This window comes from Capra hircus, chromosome 14, assembly GCF_001704415.2.
Source record: "Capra hircus breed San Clemente chromosome 14, ASM170441v1, whole genome shotgun sequence".
Classification (NCBI taxonomy): Eukaryota; Metazoa; Chordata; class Mammalia; order Artiodactyla; family Bovidae; genus Capra; species Capra hircus.
The window spans coordinates 43,139,791-43,162,505 of record NC_030821.1 but is presented as its reverse complement, the minus strand read 5'-3'; the positions used below and the strand labels follow the sequence as shown (position 1 = coordinate 43,162,505).

The 22,715-nt window shown below is 37.9% G+C and overlaps 1 non-coding gene across 1 annotated transcript; it reads right to left on the bottom strand.

Moving 5' to 3' along the window:
* Positions 22,434-22,506, bottom strand: TRNAW-CCA. Its single transcript has one exon. It is a non-coding gene; the product is annotated as a tRNA-Trp (tRNA).

Genomic DNA, 22,715 nt, shown 5'->3' with positions numbered 1-22,715 from the left:
AACTGTTGCTTCCTGACCTGCATACAGATTTCTCAAGAGTCAGGTTAGGTGGTCTGGTATTCCCATCTCTCTCAGAACTTTCCAGTTTATTGTGATCCACACAGTCAAAGGCTTTGGCATAGTCAATAAAGCAGAAATAGATGTTTTTCTGGAACTCTCTTGCTTTTCCCATGATCCAGTGGATGTTGGCAATTTGATCTCTGGTTCCTCTGCCTTTTCTAAAACCAGCTTGAACATCAGAGAGTTCACAGTTCATATATTGCTGAAGTCTGGCTTGGAGAATTTTGAGCATTAGTTTACTAGCATGTGAGATGAGTGCAATTGTGCGGTAGTTTGAGCATTCTTTGGCATTGCCTTTCTTAGGGATTGGAATGAAAACTGACCTTTTCCAGTCCTGTGGCCACTGCTGAGTTTTCCAAATTTAAATTAGATAAATAATTATATTTTCATTGTGTTCAGTTGCTTAGTCATGTCCAGCTTTTTGTGTCCTCATGGCCCATAGCCCTCCAAGCTCCTCTGTCCATGGGGTTTTCCAGGCAAGACTATTGGAGCAAGTTGTCATTTCCTACTCCAAGGAATCTTCCCAAATCAGGGACTGAACTAGCGTCTCTTATGTCTCCTGCATTGGCAGGCAGACTCTTTACCACTGCTGCCAACTGGGAAGTCCATGTTTTCATTAGAAGCCCTGCTTTCCACAGCTAGAATGCATACTTATTGCACTACATACAAAACTGTAGTAGATGCTGTCATAAATCATATGTGATCTGAGGTCACAGTCTGTGGTCTAACAGAGATCAGGATTTTGTTCAAAGTGAAAGTAAAAATCTCTCAGTTGTGTCTGACTCTTTGTGACCCCATGGACTGTAGTGCATGGAATTCTCCAGGTCAGAAGACTGGAGTGGGTAGCCTTTCACTTCTCCAGGGGATCTGCCCAACCCAGGGATGGAACCCAGGGTCTCCCACATTGCAGGCAGATTCTTTACCAGCTGAGCCACAAGGGAAGCCCAAGAATACTGGAGTGGGTAGCCTATCCGTTCTCCAGGGGATCTTCCATACCCAGTAATCCAACTGGGGTCTTCTCCAATGCAGGTGGATTCTTTACCAACTGTGCTATCAAGGAAGCCATCTATGATAGACTATTTTCAGAGCTTTGTTTTCACATTGCTGCATGATCATCAAGTAACTCAATTAAGTATCACTCTGCGCTTATTGAGACGCTAGTTTGTGTATCTACACTTCCTTCCCTTTGAGTTTACAGCATGTCGTATTGTGCTTGTAAATACTCCGTCTCTGTCGACTGTACAAACTATGCACCTTGAGAGAGTTTAACTCTCTTAAACTTCAGAGGTCATTTGTAAATGTGATGCATATGTATAACTGAATATGTATCTTTTTAAAGACTGAATTCATATTTTCCTCTAAATGAACTTTCCAAAGCTGGTGTCTAAAGAACTCTACCATCTTCTCAACTCAACACACTACTGATACGATGCATCAAAGAGATAACTAATGAGAACTTACTATATAGCGCAGGAAACTACTCGATGCTCTATGGTGCACTAAGTGGGAAGAAAATCCAAAAAAGAAAGGATATATGTATACATATAGCTGATTTGCTTTGCTATAGTACAACATTGTGGAAACACTAGAAGAAATATTGTAGAACACTGTAGAACAGTAGACACATTGTAAAGCAACTATGCTGCTGCTGCTGCTAAGTCGCTTCAGTTGTGTCCGACTCTGTGCGACCCCAATAGACGGCAGCCCACCAGGCTCCCCTGTCCCTGGGATTCTCCAGGCAAGAACACTGGAGTGGGTTGCCATTTCCTTCTCCAGTGCATGAAAGTGAAAAGTGAAAGTGAAGTTGCTCAGTTGTGTCCAACTCTTAGCAACCCCATGGACTGTAGCCACCAGGCTCCTCCACCCATGGGATTTGCCAGGCAAGAGTACTGGAGTGGGGTGCCATTGCCTTCTCCGGCAACTATACTGCTGCTGCTGCTAAGTCACTTCAGTCGTGTCTGACTCTGTGTGACGCCATAGATGGCAGCCCACCAGGCTCCCCCATCCCTGGCATTCTCCATGCAGGAACACTGGAGTGGGTTGCCATTTCCTTCTCCAATGTATGAAAGTGAAAAGTGAAAGTGAAGTTGCTCAGTTGTGTCCGGCTCTTCGAGACACCATGGACTGCAGCCCACCAGGCTCCTCCATCCACGGGATTTTCCAGGCAAGAGTACTGGAGTGGGGTGCCATTGCCTTAAAAAGGGCTCTATCATCTTCTCAACTCAAAAGAACTCTAGGATCATTTCTGACTCCCTTTTTTCTTCTTTCTTAGTGAATAAGTGAAACTAGTGCCTATTAGTTCTTCAAGATGGCTCATCTCTCTCTTCCCATTGCTTCTCTGTTGATTCTGTAAATTATCACTGCACACTAGAACCTACTGTAATAGCCTCTTGATTTGTCTTGCTGCTAGTTTTCTGCAACCCAAACCATCCTTTACACTATCACTAGATAAGTGGATCCATTACTATCCATTTCCAAAATCTTTCATAGCTCTTAATTGTTTCTCAGATGAAGGTGAGATGATTTGGCTTATTACTGATGGTTCTGAATAATTTGAATCCTGCCTTCTCCCCGCTGCATGCCTTCTGGCATCTCCCCAACCTCCTTCTTAAATTGTTCTCTTTAGTAAAAATTTTACTCATTATGATCCTTTTCGGTCATCTATATCATTACTTGCACTTGTAATATGGCATGCACTAGAATATTCTCTTCCCAGCCTACTTACCAGCTGTACTCATCTCAACTGTCCTAAAAATTATTCCCTAATTCTTTGAAGAGATTACTCTGTGCAGCCTTTTGAGAATCTTTCTTTTATTATCTTTAATTACAAATTATAAATTTATTCTTATTTACTTTTCATGTTTTATTTCCCCAACTAGAGTGAGAACATCCCAAAGGCAAATTATTACCTAACATGTTGCATCTTTCATTGTGTCTTAATGTTTAACATCATTCCAAATGCTTAATATATGTCCCCAAAATACTTTCCACCTTTACAGAGTATAAAATATTAAACTACGATTGCCCAATTTGGGTTTCTGAAAAACAGTCAGAAAGAACATGATAAGTTTACAAATAGGAAGGAGAGCTGCTTGCGAGGAGCACAGGATGTGTCTGAGAAGACGTGGCACTATCTCATCAGGTCAGAGAATTAGGATGTAGAGAAGAGCATGTGCCGTCAGTGGAGGTGAATGGCAGAGGGATGAGAGGAAGGTGGTTTATGATTGGGAATATTTTAAAAGAGCTTAGCAGAGACCAAAATGAAGGTCTGTGGATGTCTGGTTTTACAATCATATTTCCAATTCACTTGAAGACTACTTCTTTTTAGGTTACAGTGCCTGATTTTTCACTTTTTACATTTATAAATGCTATTAAATCTGATATGGTGCTTAATGCTTTTACAATTTAAATAGGATCAGTTAGGAACTATGGTGCAGAGAAAGTTGAAACCACATAGAAAACTGTACTGGGGAAATCAGCCTAGTCACTGGCAGCCAAAGGAACACAACTCAACGTGATGACAAATTTATATAGGATTAGTGGGTGTAACAGCCACAGGAGGTAAATCCACTGGGCAAGGCATGAAAGCAGAGGTCTCTGCTGAACTTTGGGGTTAGTGCTAGTTATGTTAATAATGGTTGAAATGATAAAAATAGCAAGGTGGTAGTGGTGGCACCACAGCCCTATGGCATCACGTATGATGGTGATGTGTTTTGATTCTGGATTATATTAATTAATAGAGTGTAAATTAAAGAATTCAAGGTAGAATGCTAGTTCTTTAAGACCAGATCTAAAAGTACAATGTAGCAACAACCATTGTACTATAGATGCCAAATAAACACCCTTGGGTCACAGCCTTTACAGTAATAACAAATCTTGCTGCCCCAAATCACTGGGGTATTAAAGCATAGATTAATAAAAATGAAAATACTGTATAATTTCTGACTTGTGCTAGTCGATGCTGGCTCTGAGCTGCAGTGTTTGACCCTTTCTGGGCACCATCTTGTTCAATATGGAGCTCCTGTGAAGTTATGCAGCGTCACAGCCCTGTCTGGGCCTGGCTGTATCCATACACTTAAATTCTTGATCCAATGAAAATGTCAGATATCAACTTATCATCTCATTCACACAAGAATCATATCGCTTACAAAAATTTTGTTTGCATTTTCAGGTTCTAGTAAAATGGTTTTATTTTTATGAATTCAAAATGTTGTAAATAAAATTCATGGAAATAGCCATCATTACAAATGCCTTATTTGTTTTCTGAAATAAGCGAAGCTAGGCACATAACAATAACAAATAAAACCAACAAAACATAAACAAAATCATGATGCTTTGTAAAAAGGCCAATGATCAATCATTTATCTAGAATTTTATTATATTGACAACTTAATCATAGTGGATTATATGAACAGATTTAATTTGATTATGTCAGATGGCAACTTTTTAAAACCTTAACAGTGGGGAGAGAGTTAAGATGCTTTCTGGAAAATATTATTTATAATTAAAGATAAGGTATTGCCATCTCAGAATTCATTTTTATGTTAAGCTAAATATCTAGATTGTTTGCAGATTTTTCTTCTTCTGAAATTGTGAGATATTCCAAAAGATCTTCTAGATCCCAGAAACAGCAATAACTGGACCTTTCTGTCAATAAGATAAGATACTATAATAGAATTAAAAAAAAAAAAAAGTCCCCTAAGTCCCAACACACACTGTAAATGAATTTAATAATTTATATTGAAATATGTCAGGCAAGTGGAAAAAAAATTTTAAATGTAACAGTACTCGAGTTTTCTATTAACATTCCCCTTAATGCTGGCAGAGAATTTACAGATTAAGTACAGATCTTTTCCTTGCAACTATAAGTTAGTTTATATCTGTAAGAAGTCCTCAAGTGACAAATAATGTCATTTCCATATTTGTGTCCTAGGAATCTAGTACAGGATTTTGTTCAAACTAAACTGATGCTGAAGCTGAAACTCCAATACTTTGGCCACCTCATGCGAAGAGTTGACTCATTGGAAAAGACCCTGATGCTAGGAGAGATTGGGGGCAGGAGAAGAAGGGGACAACAGAGGATGAGATGGCTGGATGGCATCACCGACTCGATGGACATGAGTTTGAGTGAACTCCGGGAGTTGGTGATGGACAGGGAGGCCTGGCGTGCTGCAATTCATGGGGTCGCAAAGTGTCGGACATGACTGAGCAACTGAACTGAACTGAACTGAAATGCTAATTCCATTACTAGTGAATAGATGAGTGAATTAAATTTCAAATGAAAGCAGGAAGTGAAAATAGAAAGAATATAAAGGGTTTAAACAACCTGAGTACAATATTTAAGAGCCTGTGTTATGCCTCTGGTACATAATCTGGACTCTTGAAAGGGCTTTTTCTTTCTATTTTCCTGGGTAGCTACATCAAGGTGTTCATGAATGTTGATGGAGTCATCAATGCCGCCGTTTGGCAAACAGTGACAAATTTGTGCTTGCCTCAACTAATTCCATCTCTAGACCTTTTGGGGTTTTTTGGGGGGGCTGCTCTGGGTCTTCTTTGCAGTATTCAGGCTTCTCTCATTGCTGTGTGGGCTTAACTGGCCAGTGGCATGTAGGATCTTGGTTCCTTGATCAGGGATGGAAACCGTGTTCCCTGCCTGCATTGGAAGGTGGATTCTCAACCATTGGCCCAGCAGGGAAATTCCTCTAGACCATTTTATCTTTCTTATTTTCTTTTTCAAATTAGTTTCCAACCCTAGATGGTCAGTATTTAAGTACTTTCCTTTTTTTAAATAGTAACTCACCCACCCCTAAAACCTAACATTAGGAAAATTTGCAAATCCTGTAAGAATGCAACCCTCTCACAGGTATCTTTATGAAAGAAAATCAGGGATCAGAGAAGGGGGTGGATTGCACAAGTCTATGAAATGACTATGTGGCAGAGTCAGTAACTGAACAGCTAGGCTCTGTTTCATGGTACATGGAAACTTGGTCCATCTGGGCTGATATTCTCTGGTTATCTCTTTCTCCCCTCCTAGAACTTCTGGATCCCATCTTGTCCCTCCCTGAATCTACTTTCTTCCCTAAGGTGTGATACCTGTTTTGCATAACCTAGTCTCCCTCACCTACTGACTTTTGGTTGTTTCAGTTTATGGGAAGAATCAGAATGAGATGGGAGGATGAGGGAGAAGATGAAGAGAAGTCTGGGTGTTTTTTCTCTGTTCCTCCTGCTCTGAGCAGCAATTTGTGTTACTTACTTGGTCTCTCTCTAGTCTAAGGCTCCTCCTCATGCCTTCAGTTCCCACTGGCTTCCAGTAACTCAATTTTCTCCCCCTGCTTTTTCAGAACTAGACTGGCCTCTTTGTTCTCTTAAACCCAATTACATCTCTGTTAATAGATCCTTCTCTAAAATCTCTTCCAGTTGTGCTCTTTCTTACCAGGAAAGAGAAATGAACAACAGATAAAACGATCACTTAATAAATGGGAAGTCTTTTTGATGAAGGTTTTAAATCTGAATTCAAATGCCAGCTAAGTCTACTTTTAGTTCTCAAATCTTATGTAATATTTTCCTTGCTTTTTCTGCATGAAGCTAAAGTTATCAGTTACAGTGCAAACTTCTCCTAACTCCTTTAAGAAGCACAACGAAAGAAAAAGGATTTTTTTAAAAAATCAATTTTCTTGGATTAAAAATTATATATTTGTAATTATTATTATTTCTTTTGAGACAATAAAGTACTTTTGGTAAGGAGTTGCTTTTGTCCTTTCTCTTTAAATGACAGTGAGTTTGTTGGAAGATTTTTGTGTGATGGTGTAATGTTTAAATTAAATATAGATTTGGGGTTCTGAGCCTGCTGAGATGAGTGTGCTGAAAACATGACCAATCACAACAAACTGGAAGGATGGTCATTGAACTGGTTGGCATTTGTTTATTCTCTAGACGAACGATTTGACTTTTTCTCAGCCTGAATTGAAACAAATGGCTTTGGTGGTGTCAAGACCAGATGATGTAGTCTAATCATCAGGTTTATATCTTAAGCAAGTCAATTCCTGGTTTCCATTAGAGTTACAATAAAAGTGGCATTACAAATAAACTTTGTCATTGCTACTTGCTTTCCCTCTGGAATTCTGTAGCACAGTGAACCAAGCTATATCCTTTAGTCTATTTTTAGTATTGTCATCTTCAAGCCCAAAACTAGTTTTGTCAATCCACACATCTACTTCCAGTCCTTAAAGATGTCCATCAAAAACGTTATTGCTTGTCTGGACTATGTGTTCAGAGAGTCAGTCTTTTATACATCCAGGACACACTAAGTTTTGTCACATCTACACAGCTATAACTTTTGGCAGAAGAATCCAACCCAAGTCTGACACTGTTAACACTGTTTCCCCATCTATTTCCCATGAAGTGATGGGAAATAGATGGGAAAAAAGTGGAAACAGTGTCAGACTTTATTTTTGGGGGGCTCCAAAATCACTACAGATGGTAATTGCAGCCATGAAATTAAAAGATGCTTATTCCTTAGAAGACAAGTTATGACCAACCTAGATATCATATTGAAAAGCAGAGACATTACTTTGTCAACAAAGGTCCGTCTAGTCAAGGCTCTGGTTTTTCCAGTGGTCATGTATGGATGTGAGAGTTGGACTGTGAAGAAGGCTGAGTGCTGAAGAATTGATGCTTTTGAACTGTGGTGTTGGAGAAGACACTTGAGAGTCCCTTGGACTGCAAGGAGATCCAACCAGTCTATTCTAAAGGAGATCAGCCCTGGGATTTCTTTGGAAGGAACGCTGCTAAAGCTGAAACTCCAGTACTTTGGCCACCTCAGGTGAAGAATTGACTCATTGGAAAAGACTCTGATGCTGGGAGGGCTTGGGGGCAGGAGGAGAAGGGGACAGCAGAAGATGAGATGGCTGGATGGCATCACTGACTCGATGGAGGTGAGTCTGAGTGAACTCCGGGAGTTGGTGATGGACAGGGAGGCCTGGCGTGCTGTGATTCATGGGGTCGCAAAGAGTCGGACACGACTGAGTGACTGAACTGAACTGAACTGAATAATATTCTGATGTGAAACAATTCAAAATGGCACAACACTTCTTCAAATGTTCTGAGAAAGCAACTGTTTATGAGAAGGAAACCAAATTTGAAGTACAAATCATAAAAATAAACTACAAAGGCTTGGCACATAGCAGAGTCGCTGAACTCCCACTTCTCTGAAAGATATAGATAAGGGTCTAACACACACTCCTCAGTTATTTCTACAGGAAGCAGAACTCCCATCAGATGAAAACTGCTAACCAGAATCATGTAGATCCCAGACCAGTTACAGTCAGAAGATTGCCGATGCCTGAGACTTTACCTTGATACCAACCAATCTGAGAATCGTGCACAAGCTGTTCAAGCACCCTGCAGCCCTCTCCCTCACACTGCCTTTAAAACCTCTCTCCTAACTAGCCACATGGAGATGGTCTTAGGGCATTGGTGCACCATCTTCCCAGGTTGCTGACTTCCTGAGTAAATCTACTTTTCCTTTTCCACCAGTAAAACAACACCACCAAGAACAAAAAAACAATGTATAGCAAAAACCACCGCAAAATTGTAATTAGCTTCCAATGAAAATAAATTAAAACAAACAAACAAACAACATAGGCACGGAAGATGGGACCCTGCCTCTCTGCATCCAATGCCCTCAAACAGTGGGTAATCCCAGAATACCAAGACCATGAGCTTCTCTTCATTTCCTTGGCAATTGCTATCCTTTGTCACCAATTCCCAAGACCTGGAAAAATAGTGAAGAGTCACATTGAGGACGCTAGACCTCCTGTCCATTTCTGTTAAGTTCTAAGAGTACTGAGTATTTAATCTCTTTTTCAGTGACTCTCTGCACAACATCATTTTTCCTACTTATCTGATGACCACCTGTACTATGCCTTTATTGGAAACCACTCTCCTCTTGAAATCCAATTCCACATCTCCAAATTTCTAATCTAGCTTGTATTCCCACTGCACTGGGTTTCAGATCATTTGGGAGAGTCTTTTTTGTAACCCATTGATTGCTTCAATAGCCAAGATTTATTGAATGTTTTATATGTATTGGGCTCTAGGCACAGCATTAGCTCATGGTTTTCCCCTCACACTAAACTGGAAAATTCCCAATTCTGAATCAGTCCAAATATCTGTCTTTTCCACATCTGCACCCAGCCTGTTTAGCCCTGTTGGGGGAAATAACACAATAGTGCAAGTTGTTGTCACTTGTATTCATGTGGAACACTGCTGAAAAAATTCATCTCTTAACCTCCATGACAACTGTTTCAAATGCCTTCTTTTTTTTTTTTTCAAGCTGAGTATTCTTCCTTTGATTCTTAGAAAAAAAGTTGAATTCCATTAAAATTTTCAGATAAAATGGAAACTATAAAATAGGACCTCCCTCACTTTTCATCATAAAAATATACAAAATGTTGGCCTCTGCACCATCCTTTCTCTGTTTCCTCCAGGTGTGATGGAAAAGGAGTTCATTCTCCCACCTAGGGGCAGTCCTTCTGGCTACATTCTCGGGCTCATGGACGGTCACCACTCGCCCATCATGATCTCTCTTCTCTGATTCTGGCTCCTCCTCATTTTACTCTCCCTGAAGTTCTCTACAGCCTCTCCCACACCCTCATCACACACAACTGAAATGGCCTTTCTGGATCTGCTCTCATCCACTCAGCTGCGTGTTACCCCTCTTTGAAAGTCATATTTCTCACAAAGTTTTATACACTCATTTGCCATTTTTTTTTCTCCTAGGATCTCAGTCTTTTGCCTCAAACCTACCAGTTTCTATAAGATTACCATTGTCCTTACTATATCTAAATTTAATATGTTAACAACTATCGTATTACCTCTAAATTACACTTTGAAATATATTGATTCTTAAGAAATAAATGTGAAAAATAATGCCCAAGACTGATTTCCTGTAAAAGAATGTGATCTTTTACAAAATCCCATGGAAACTGGCTACATCCCCATGCTTAAGGCAATCAAAATTCACCAACCTCGAGGTTAGGACCACGGCTCCTTAATTATGCCAGAGAAGTTGCTGCTTCTCTAAGCAAGAATGCTGATGTGGCAAATTTGGCAACCAGTTTGCTGTATCATTTTTAGACTTCCCTGGTGGCCCAGATGGTAAAGAGTACTCCTACCAATGCAGGAGATCCAGGTTCGATCCCTGGAATGGGAAGGTCCCTTGGAGAAGGGAATGACATCCCACTCCAGTATTCTTGTCTGGACAATCCCATGGACAGAGGAGCCTGGCAGGCTACAATCCATGGGGTCGCAAAGAGTCAGACACGACTGAGCGACTTACACTTTGCTATGTCATTTAACGGCAATGGCGAGACTTGAACCCTAACCTGCAATCAGGCCAAAGAGGGACCAGTGGTACTCTTACTGCAATTAATTAGTTTCTGGGCTAGTGCTGGATTAAAGATTCTGCCACAGCACATTTCTCTTATATCCTGGCCCCTGAGTGACCAGGTAAGGGACTTTGGCTTCCCTACACTGGCAGCTAAAAAGTCACACACCCCAGGTGTTAGGGTACCTCACTGGAGTCTGATGGAGACCTTTAATGGAACTCTGTTCAGTGTAATACATATGGGAATTGGGAAACTACTTACCTGCTAGTCTTCTCTTCTTGGCAATTCTCTCCATTGACTGTTGTTCCAGCAGGAAGAGAGTATGTGTTGCATGGTTATTTGACTTTGCTTGCATGACAATTTGTAGACATTTTCCTTTAAAATTTAAATACAATAAAATTTATGTCATAAAAATGTAATATTTTCCTTCTTCCCAGATCCCACTCATTGTCCCTATAATAACCACTACTAACTCACTGACTAATTAGTATATATAGATTCAGAGTTTTGCTATGAAGGTAAAATATACAAATATAATGAATATATAGGGACAAGGAGATAAAGATTGAAAAAATAAATGAGAATATTTGTTGAGGAGTACTGCTGCTAAGTCACTTCAGTCGTGTCCGACTCTGTGCGACCCCATAGATGGCAGCCCACCAGGCTCCCCTGTCCCTGGGATTCTCCAGGCAAGAACACTGGAGTGGGTTGCCATTTCCTTCTCCAATGCATGAAAGTGAAAAGTGAAAGTGAAGTCGCTCAGTCGTGTCTGACCCTCAGGGACCCCATGGACTGCTGCCTACCAGGCTCCTCCATCCATGGGATTTTCCAGGCAGGAGTACTGGAGTGGGGTGCCATTGCCTTCTCCACTGAGAAGTACATGCAGTTATTTTACTGATTATTCTGCCACTTGCATTTTTCACTTGATGGAATAATTTGGAGCTTTTCCTCTGCTAGTATTCATAGCTCTGCCTTTCTTTCTAGCAGAAGCTTATTATCTATAACAGAGAAATAGTAATTAGTTTAGCCCTTCTTATATTGATGGACATTTCAGTGCATTCCAGGTTACCATTATTATAAATAAAACCACAATGGACATCCTCATGAATCCTACTTTATGAGCATCTGTGATTATTTTTTAAGGTATTTAAGTTGTAAGAAATAATTACTTAAAAACTAGTATTCTGATGCTGGGTTTGGTGCGAACACAGAGTAACACCATGGAGAAGCATATGAAAGTGGGAAATCTCACAGATCCTTGAGGGAGGCACAGGTTGCCATTCAGAGGGCCACTAGGCGGCGCTGTGGGGAGTGAGCTCCTGTACTAAGGCGCAGAGCTGAGAGAGACAGTGAGGACCTATGGGCAAGTGTTTTGTTAAGGGTCACACAGGAGCACACAGTCAAAGACATGAGAGGGTTTCATTGGTGTTTTTCATGTCGCTTGGTCATAGTCAGCATAGGATAAGCAAGGGGACGTGACAGGACCATCATTGCTACACTGGTATGCAAAGTTGCCTGGACAGGACACTTACCATCTCTTTGTAGGGGTGTTGAGGCATCAGGAAAATATGAAGGCTTTTTTGGTTTTGTTTTGTTTTGTTTTTTGGTCTTTCTGTGCTGCTTGTGAGCTCTTAATTCCCTGACCAAAGATTGAACCTGGGGCCTCAGCAGTGAGAGCACCAAGTTCTAAGCTCAGTCATGTCCAACTCTTTCCAACCCCATGGACTGCAGCCCTCCAGGCTTCTCTGTCCATGGAATTTCTCAAACAAGAATATTGGAGTGGGTTGCCATTTCCTTTACAGGGGGATATTCCCTTTCCAAGGATCGAACTCACATCTCAGGGGTCTTCTGCATTAGCAGGCAAATTCTTCACCACTGCGCAATGGACTGCCAGGGAATTTCCAGGAAAATATGAAGTTTAAAAAGTATATACCCCAGTATATAAAAGAATATAAGTTCCATGAAGGCAGACACCTTTCATTCTTTGTTAACTGCTCTATCCTCAGTGCCTAGAACAGTGTCCATAGCTAGTAAGTAGATGCTTAATAAATGTCTGTTAAGTGATTTGTGTATTTCTGATTTATATCTACCAAACATAGAACTGGCAAGACTGCTATTTGTCTCCAAATCTCCTTTCTCCCCATCTTACAAAGTAATTGAAACCTAGGCTTTTAGCTAGATAGATGACTGCTTACAATTAAGATCCTATTTCCAATCTGTCTTGAAATGAGGTATAGCATCTGCTGTAGACGTAGCACTGTGGGTAGCTTCCGAGTCATGCTCTCTTATTTCCTTTTTTTCTCTCCTAATGAGTAAAACGTGGCTAGCGAAGTGAGCTATCCTGAATCACATGGATTAAAGATAATCTCTAAGGAGAGCAGAGCAACAGGGTAGGAGGGGAACAGGAACTGATCCTGCGGAGGTGCCATGCTAGTCTTGGATTCTTTACCTCAGGATGCTTACATGAGACATAAATCAACCTCTTTTTAATTTAAACCAAAATTATCTTTGGTGTCTGACAGAACAGCCAAACTCATATTCTAACTCTGTGTTTTTTCAGACATTTGGACCAATACTGTCATTGTAAAGCACATTTAAAATTGCAGCTAGTATAGTCCATGGGGTCACAAAGAGTCGAACACAACTTAGTGACTAAGCACACACACACACACACACACACACACAAATATATAATCAAGAATCTTTAGAAAACTTTAATTTTATTTAGTGTGTACTTTCTGGTATCTTCTGTTCTATTTTACTATATTGTAATTCATTGCATTATATTTCTTTCTTATTCATTTTTTTTTCCTATTCTATTCTGTCTAGCTTTCTTCCATTCTTTCCATTCTATCAAGACAAATAATATCGGACACTGCCAACTAAATCAGTGTCATGACTCACTACTGGGTTATAACCAATAGTCTAAGGACCAGTGTCAAAATAAGATAAAAACAATTTACTTGTGTGATGTATCCTATAGCAAAGTTCTCCCCCGCTTCACTTTTGCTTAGACAGAATACTATGAATCTTTTAGAAGTAACAACCTTTAAATTGTTACTGTTTCTCATACGTTGAGTTCATCAGCAGTTTATGGTGATTTCAATTCTGGTTCACATTTTGTTTAATTTTTCCTGATATTCTAGACAATACACTGCATGCCTTATTTTAATGGGGTTTGTTCTAGATGAATAAGTAATCATTTCCCTCAAAGACCTATAATCTATTAGAACAGACAAACATGTAAAGAGGTATAATTATTCCTATTGTAGCTCAGACACAGTGGTCATGAGATGAAACGGCAATATCTCATGTGTTTGTAGCCAAAGAAAATGTTGACAGTGAAACATCAATGTAGAAGCAAATCTGGTAAGATCTTCATTTCTACTTAGACATGTTTCATCTCTACTAAATAGCTTGAAGAATACCTCTGAATCTGGAGACTGAAAAAAGCCCTGCATTTGAGTTAAGCCCAAATTCTTGCTTCTTTTCCGGTACACAAAAGGTAAATCTTAATATGGAAAACAGTGTAAACACTGTATACATGTAAGATTATGTGATAACACTGTAGAGCTGAAGTTTTGGTAGTGATATTGCCCATGTTTACTGAGACATTACAATGAAAAAACATATAGCTTTAATACTCAAAATCCCTTTGTCACTTCCAATATCTTTGACATTTAAAGTGACTGTTTAATCTATCACATTTTCCCCAAACTAAAATCTTAGAAATGTACTTACTTGTCTATTTTGTATTAACCTGACTTTACTTGCTAGAATTTCCTTATCTTAAAAGTGGCAGAAATGTGCCCTTGTAACAACAATCTTAGAGGTAAGACAGAGTTCAGACACACTAAGACTATTTCTTATTTTGGTGGAGAGTGCTGTGGACATTTGATGCCAATCTAAGATACAGAGTTGAAGATTAGAGTGAGAATTCAGATGAGCTCACGCTAAATAAATAAATGAAGATATTTTCAGTGTTGTGAAGAGAAAAGGGAAGGGAGAAAGTGTAAAACTCCGAATTTCTCTTTGTTTTATATTAATCACAGTTCCTTTCAGTATGTATCCTCTTGGAAATGGAACCACAGAACATCTGGAATATCTTTCCCAGGATGGCTGAGGACAGGCTATTTAACTAGTGGCCAAGAACAACCTGATGTTCTCAACTACAAATTGAAAGTGAAGGTTACTTTCTGGTAGACTTTATCTTAAAGCAGTAAAACGGGTAACTGGAGCTACAACTGAAGGTATTGATTTTGTAATTTCAGCAAATTAAGAACAAGACAGAAAACCTATTAAACCTTTCCACTGATTGCCAGGGTACTTTTTGGTGATTCTGAGTTTGACATTAAAATTACATACACCTATCTCTTTAAGGTAAAACATATACATTATATAGAAGATTAATGGCATTTTGATGCTTGCATAGTTTTGCATTTTAAATGTGAAACTTCCAAAGCTTGATACATGAATGTCAAACAACAAACCTAATTTTCACAAATTAGGGTTAAATTTAGATGCATGTTTATCATGTTTTAACAAATTAAATTTTTCATAGGCCAGAAGATTTTTGCTTAAAACAGAGAAAAAAGCTCAGATAATAATATTACCTCTCAGAACATTATGAGTAATGGCTATATAAAAATATTTTACAAAGAATACTGAAAAAGTAATCAAATTGTATTTTTTGTATAAAAGACTAAAGTAAACCTATTTTAGTATGTAGCACATCAAATTTTTAAATATGTAATTTCAAAATTCCTTAAGTGAATACATTAAAATTACATTAATCAAAATGTCAAAGAGGAAACTGGTTTTGAAAAATTTGATAAAAGGACTGATAGTCTACAGTTAAATTTGGGTCATCATATCTTCTTTACACACTCACTCCACAAATCATACTTATTAGTAGGTAGATGACATTAGAGAAAATACAACTTTGAAAATATTCAGGAGTGCCTTTTGTCTACAATTAGGGAAAATCATAAAAAAATTCATAAAATCATAAGAAAAATGTAAAAAATTGGGACAGCTCCAGGTTTATTTAATTCAGTGATTCAGTCATACATGGTTTTATTTTTTCCATTTGTTGTTATTATCTTTTCATTTTGTTCCTTAGCATATTGGTTTTTTCTTAATGATTGTAAGACGCTGCTATATTGTTCACGTAGCACTGAAAAATGTTCATCGAAAGAAAAGGGTCATTTGTCCCTTTGCATCTTTAAGAGCAAGGAAACTTGTATCAGAATTCTAGATCTTTTTTCCCCCTTTCTGTCTCATTGACAAACATTTTATCAAGTTATTATTACTTCACTAATCTCTCTAAAAGTGAATGGATTGATCACAATCAGCTTAACATCCCAATCATAATTAGTTAATACAGGTTTAGAATGAAAACATTCCCTGGAGTATATGACTTTATGTGTAGGACAAAGTTTTGAACCAAATCAGGAAGAAGGGGAGTAGTTGGAGTAGTCAACCAGTGTCTGCAATAAGATTTGTCTCTCATTAAACATGCAATAAATTGGAAAGTTACTTATAGTTGCCATAGTGCAATCTAGGGTTTACATTCATAAACTAAAATCTGAAAGAAAATTCTCTAAACTATCTGAAGAAAAACAGACAAGTTTCCATCTGTCTTCCAGAAGATGAATTAAGAGAACATGGAACATAATAGTTTATATGATTATTTGAACATTCTTTGAAGCATGAGAAAATAGTATCCTAAATAATTTTAGATCACTTAGAAAAGATGTAAATAAATTACTTGGACATGTGTTATGCAGCTTTTTAAAAGCTAAATATTGGCCTTCATTTATTCTTCCTATTTTGTCAGACATATTGTTAGTTCCTCAAAGATCTGTGGTCACACCATCATTTGTACTAATTGATACTTGATTCTAATGATGTTTGATTCTTTTACTACACAGAAAAGCAAATTTTCCATCAATGGCAAGAGAGGCACTTTAGTGTTAGACTATTCTTGGAGAAAAGATGGGATAATCAATTGAGTTTCTCTCCCAATAGAGAAAGTCAAACAGCATTAGATAGTATGTCTGCAACTAAACCTTAGAGATCTGATACTGAAACATGAAATTTCTTAAGCCTCCCTAAGGTCCATGAATCCGTTAGCCTTTTATTTTCCAGATGGGATGAGAATTAAGAATAATTAGAATATTAGCCAGAATGTTACTCTTACCCATGATAGCCATAGCTGGGTTCCATCAGAATTAGCATTTTTGATGACGTATAAACTCTATTCACAAATCAATCAATGTAATACACTATATTAACAAAAGGAAAGATTAAAATCACATTATCATCTCAATAGTTGCAGAAAAATCATTTGACAAAATTCAACATCCATTTATGATAAAAAAAAAGCTCTTGATAAAGTTGGTATAGAGGAAATACATCTTAAAAAGTAAAGGCTACTTATGAGGAATCCACAGGTAACTTCATATTCAATGGTGAAATTCTAAGCACATTTTTTTAAAGATCAAAAACAATACAAAGATGTTTACTCTCACCATTTCTGGTTAACATTGTATTGTACCTGCTAGAAACAGTGATCAGACAAAGAAAAAGAAATAAATGGGATCTACTTTGGAAGGAAAGAAGTAACACTGTCACTATTTGCAAATGACATGATGCTGTATATAGAAAACATTAAAAATGCTACCAAGGACTATTAAAACTAATAAATAAATTCAATAAATTTGCAGAGTATAATATTAATATACAGAAACATTTTGCTTTTCTGTACACTAATAATAAACTATCAGAAAGAGGAAACAAGAAAATCTCATTTCCAATCACATCAAAAAAGAAAACATCTAGGAATAAATTTAACTGTAGAGATAAAAGATCTATTCTTTGAAAACTGTGAGGCATTGATAAAGGGAATTGAAGGCAATACAAACAAATGGAAAGACAATCCATGATCATTGATTAGAAGAAATAGTACTGTTAAAATGTCCACACTACTCAAAACAATCTACAAATTTAATGCAGTCCCTATCAAAATGCTCATGACATCTTTCACAGAAATATAACAAATAATCCTAAAGTTTGTATGGAAATTTGGAAACAAAAGACCCTGAGTAGCCAAAGAAATCTTGAAGGGGCGAAAAAAATAAAAAGCTAGAGGTTTCATGCTCCCTGACTTCAGACTATACTACAAAGTTACGGTAATCAAAACAATATGTTACTGGCACAAAAGCAGAGTCATAGATCAATGGAGCAGAATATACAGCCCAGAAAAAATATTCACAAACATAAGGTCAATTAATTTACAAAAAAGGAGGCAAATTACACAACGGAGAAAAGTTTCTTTGATAAATGATGCTATGGAAATCTGACAGGTATGTTAAAGAATCAAACTGGACTACTTTCTCACATGGTATACAAAACTAAACTCAAAATGAATTAAAGGCCTAAATGCAAGACCTGAAAGCACAAAGAAAGAAGATAATATAGGTAATACACTCTTTAACATAGGTCTTAGCAATATCTTTTTGGATCTGTCTCCACAGGCAAGGGAAAAAATAGCAAAAATAAACAAATGGGACTTAATCAAACTAGAAAGCTTTAGCACAGCAAAGCAAACCATCAACAAACAAAAAGGCAAATTACAGAATGGAGAAGATATTTGCCAATGATACAGTTGATAAAAGGTTACTATCCAAAGTATATAAAGAACTCATATAATGCAATATCAAAAACAAACAAACAACTTGATTAAAAACTAGGCAGGAGACCTAAATATGTATTTTTGCAAAGAAGATGCACATGGCCAACAAGCACATGAGAAGATACTCAACATCACTAATCATCAGGCAAATGCAAATTAAAACCACAATGAGGACTTCACTGGTGGCTCAGTGGTAAAGAATCCACCTGCCAATGCAGGAGACACAGGTTCAATCCCTGAGCCGGGAAGATCACACATGCTGCAGAGCAACTAAGTCTGTGCCCCACAACTCATGATCCTGTGCTCTAAAGCCTGGGAGCTTCAGCTACTGAGCCCATGTGCCACAGATACATAGGCCCAAGTGCCCTAGAGCCCACGCTCCACAACAAGAGAAGCCACTTCAATGAGAGGCCCTCGCACCAAAACTAGAGAGTAGCCCCAACTTGTTGCAACTGGAGAAAACCGGCTTGCAACAACAAAGACCCAGCCCAGCCATTAATAAATAAGTAAACTTAATCTATAAAAAATAAAATCACAATGAGATATCACCTCACATCTGTCAAAATAGTAGTAAATAAATAAGTAAATAAAAAAGACAACAAATAATTGTTGACAAGGTTGTGGAGAAAAGGAAACTCCAGAACACTGATAGAATATAAACTGATACAGCCACTATGGAAAATAGTATAGATTTTCCTCAAAATATTAAAAATAGAAGTATCATGTGATCCAGCAATTCCACTCCTGGAGTTATATCCAAAGAAAATGAAAACACTTGTTTGAAAAGACATATCCCCTTTAATGTTCACAGCAGCATTATTTGCTGTACTGTTCCAAGTCACTTCAGTCATGTCCTACTATTGCAAACCCATGGATTGTAGCCCACCAGGCTCCTCTGTCCATGGGATTCTCCAGGCAAGAATACTGGAGTGGGTTGCTGTGTCCTCCTCCAGGGGATCTTCCCAACCCTGGGATGGAACCCGCATCTCTTATTTCTCCTGCATTGGCAGGTGGAGGCGGGTTCTTTATCACTAGTGCCACCTGGGAAGCCCAGCAGCATTATTTACAAAAGTCAAAATGTGGAGGCAACCTAAGTGAGATGAGGGGAAGGGCAAGTGAGGAAAGGAAGTGAGATATATAAACTATAAGGTATAAATAAATAAGATACACAGATGTGATTGACAGCATAGGGAATACAGCCAGTTAAAAAAAAACTTATGTGGTGTCTAATAGAAATATCGAATCATGTTGTACACTTGAAACTAATATTTTGAGTAATCTCACTTCAATAAAAAAATCTAAATAATATTGTTTTTAATAATGGATTTTTGTGAAATAATTTGAACTTTCCAAGTGGGCTTTATTAAATTACCAGGGGATAAATTCAACCTGAAAATAGCTTCGATATTTATTGATCAAAACACTTTGTTAAATATCCTTGATAAGACTATGAAAAAGGTTGGTAGTTAATTCTTATAGATTCCTATACATTTAATAAACATTTAACCTCTGATTTAGTCAAGTTAAATCCTAATCAAATTATGATAACACAGTATGTTATGAAGAAAGGGTATCAAACAACACCTTCTGCAAACATAGAAAAGAGAAAATTGAAATATGCTAATAAAGTGTGTCTGAAACATTTCTAGCAAAATACTTCTTTTAATCAGGAGATACACAGATTCAAATGGTACCTGATTTCAACATGTTGAGCGCATTATTTAATTTGAGGAAATGTGTTTGAAGCATTCAGACAGGACTACATTTATTTTGACACTGAAAACTGCACAAGAAATCTCCATTTTCCATAAGACAATGTGAGAAACTAAATCATAGGCTGATAGATGATATTTTGACAGCCTAACTAACCAGTATTTCAACCATATTACTAAACATAACATTTTAAAGACAATCCAGAATGAAAGTTGATATTATTGATCCAAAAGGGAAAAAGCACTCAATTCAAGCCCTGTGCAATGGTTTATGTCAGATCATTGCTAGTCTGTACCAGAAATTTGTGTCAGTCACGTTTTTCGAAACTTTTCACATCCTATCTGTTTGCATGTTAGTCGCTCAGTCGTGTCCAACTCTTTGCGACCCCATGGACTGTAGCCCTCCAGCATCCTCTGTCCACGGGATTTTCCAGGCAAGAGTACTGGAGTGGGTTGCCGTTTCCTCCTCCAAGGGATCTTCCCAATCCAGAGACTGGGAATCTGCTGCATTGCAGGCTGATTCTTTACCATCTGAGCAGCCAGGGAAGCTCATCATATAGATGCTACATAAAACTCCAGTTGGACAAAATCAGGAAAGAAATGAAAAATCAAACTCACATTTTACATACTTGAATTATTTGATATATTGTGATGCATTTTAAGCATGCAAATATTTCTAATTAAAAAAAAACTATCTCTGATTCTAAATAGAATAGCATATACAATAGTTGCAATGTTACATCATAAGAGACAGTTTTCCAGTCAGACTTTCTAAGGTCTAGATGACAAATATGTGAATATCAGTCAGTAGCAGAGTCTCCAGTGTCCATGACAGATAGCACTATATCATCAGAGCAGAGTTTTTCAGCTGAAGCCAAATATATTTTCAGAACTGTTCTCAACATGGTACTCCAGACACTATTAATTCTGTCATTTGAAATTTGCCATCCTAAAATTAGGCAAATACTAGTTCTGTGAGTGTCTAAATATTGTTAAAGTGAATCTGATATTGATTTTTAAAATATTTTTAGTATTAAATATTTTATTTTTGCATTTGCACATAATGTCTACTAGGCTATTTTTAAGATCCAGAAAAGGATTCAAACTTGAATAAGAAAGAAAAGTGAGCATATTTGTGAATAGGCTAATTAAAAGAAAACTTAATTATATGCATTTATAAAATTTATATTTTAAAAATAATATGTTTATTAGAAGACAGTTAAGATATAAAAATTAACTAAAAAAGTAAACCTAAACAACTCATAAAAGTATTAATTATTTGGCATAATATGAAAACACATTTATCATTCTCCCTGAGTATTGGATTAAAATATTAAACCACAAGTATGAGTTAACAAAGATATCTGGGGACTTGAAATACCATCTATGAGCCACTGGACAGCATGAGGTTTTGTAGAGCCTTGACAGAATCTCTTCCTCACTGTGTTTCAGTAGGTCTGCAGTGCCATCTTTTGATTATTTCCATATTTCCTGAATGTACCATTGGCATAACCATAATTGGCAGCTGATACAAACTCAACAATGGTTCCCTGGCTCATGGAGTAAGAGTGGTTATGGAAGAGAACCAAAGTGGAGACACCCTGCAAAGCCACCTCCACCCCATCCCCATCGGGTTTCCTTTCCTCCTACACTATACAATACCAAAACAAAAGGAACTTATTGAGGAGTACCACCATTGCAAAACAAGGATGCTAAAAGTGATGTTATCTCTCAAGTGCTCACTCTCCTTATGGCCAGTGTAAAAACAAGGTGGGTCTTGGGGATGATTGCAGGTTATTATACACTTTAGGAAGGCAGTGATTTCAACTGTGATTTTCATTTCAGATATGGGTCTATGAGAGCATAGATATTCCATAGCCTCTTGTATGCTGTATGCAGTTATTGACTTAGAAGCCATTTTCTCTATCTATATTAATAAGGACAATCAAAAGTAGATCACTTTCACCTGGATAGAGTAGTATATCTTCACTATTTTAAATTACATTCATACCAATATGTATTTGGTCATCACATAACTGGTAGGATCTTGAGCCTTTTGATATGTCACAGATCTCCAAGCTCATTCATCCTTTCTATGAAAATATGCTAATTTGTCTTGAGAAACAAGAACTCATAAGTATCTTAAATATCTTAGTGAAGTCGCTCAGTCGTGTCAGACTCTTTGCGACCCCGTGGACTGTAGCCTACCAGGCTCCTCCGTCCATGGGATTCTCCAGGCAAGAATACTGGAGTGGGTTGCCATTTCCTTCTCCAGGGATTGAACCCAGGTCTCCTTCATTGCAGGCAGACGCTTTAACCTCTCAGCCACCAATGTACAAATATGCTAGAAGGTTATATGGTAAGTTGAAAGAAATTCCAGGCACCTGTCACATCAGTGCAATGACGTTCCATTTTCTGGGGCTTGTTTGAAATAGACTTGCCGTGGTGAAGGTGAAGTCACTCAGTCATGTCCAACTCTTTGCGACCCCGTGGACTGTAACCTACTAGGGTTCTCTGTCCATAGGATTCTCCAGGCAAGAATACTGGAGTGGATTGCCATTTCCTTCTCCAGGGGATCTTCCTGACCCAGGGATCGAACCCGGGTCTCCCGCATTGGAGGCGGACGCTTTAACCTCTGAGCCATCAGGGAAGTCCTCATATGTAAAGGTAAATTGCTGTACTTTGTACTGTCTACCACAAAGAAAGAGGCATAGTGGGATTTTTGGATTTTGGAGGCAACATATACCATATTTGGGTACACTGTTCTGATCATTTTGCTGAGCAAACTACAAGGATTCCAGTTTGGAGCAGGACTCATAAAAAGAGAGAGTTCTTCAAGTCCAGGCTGCTGTGTAAACC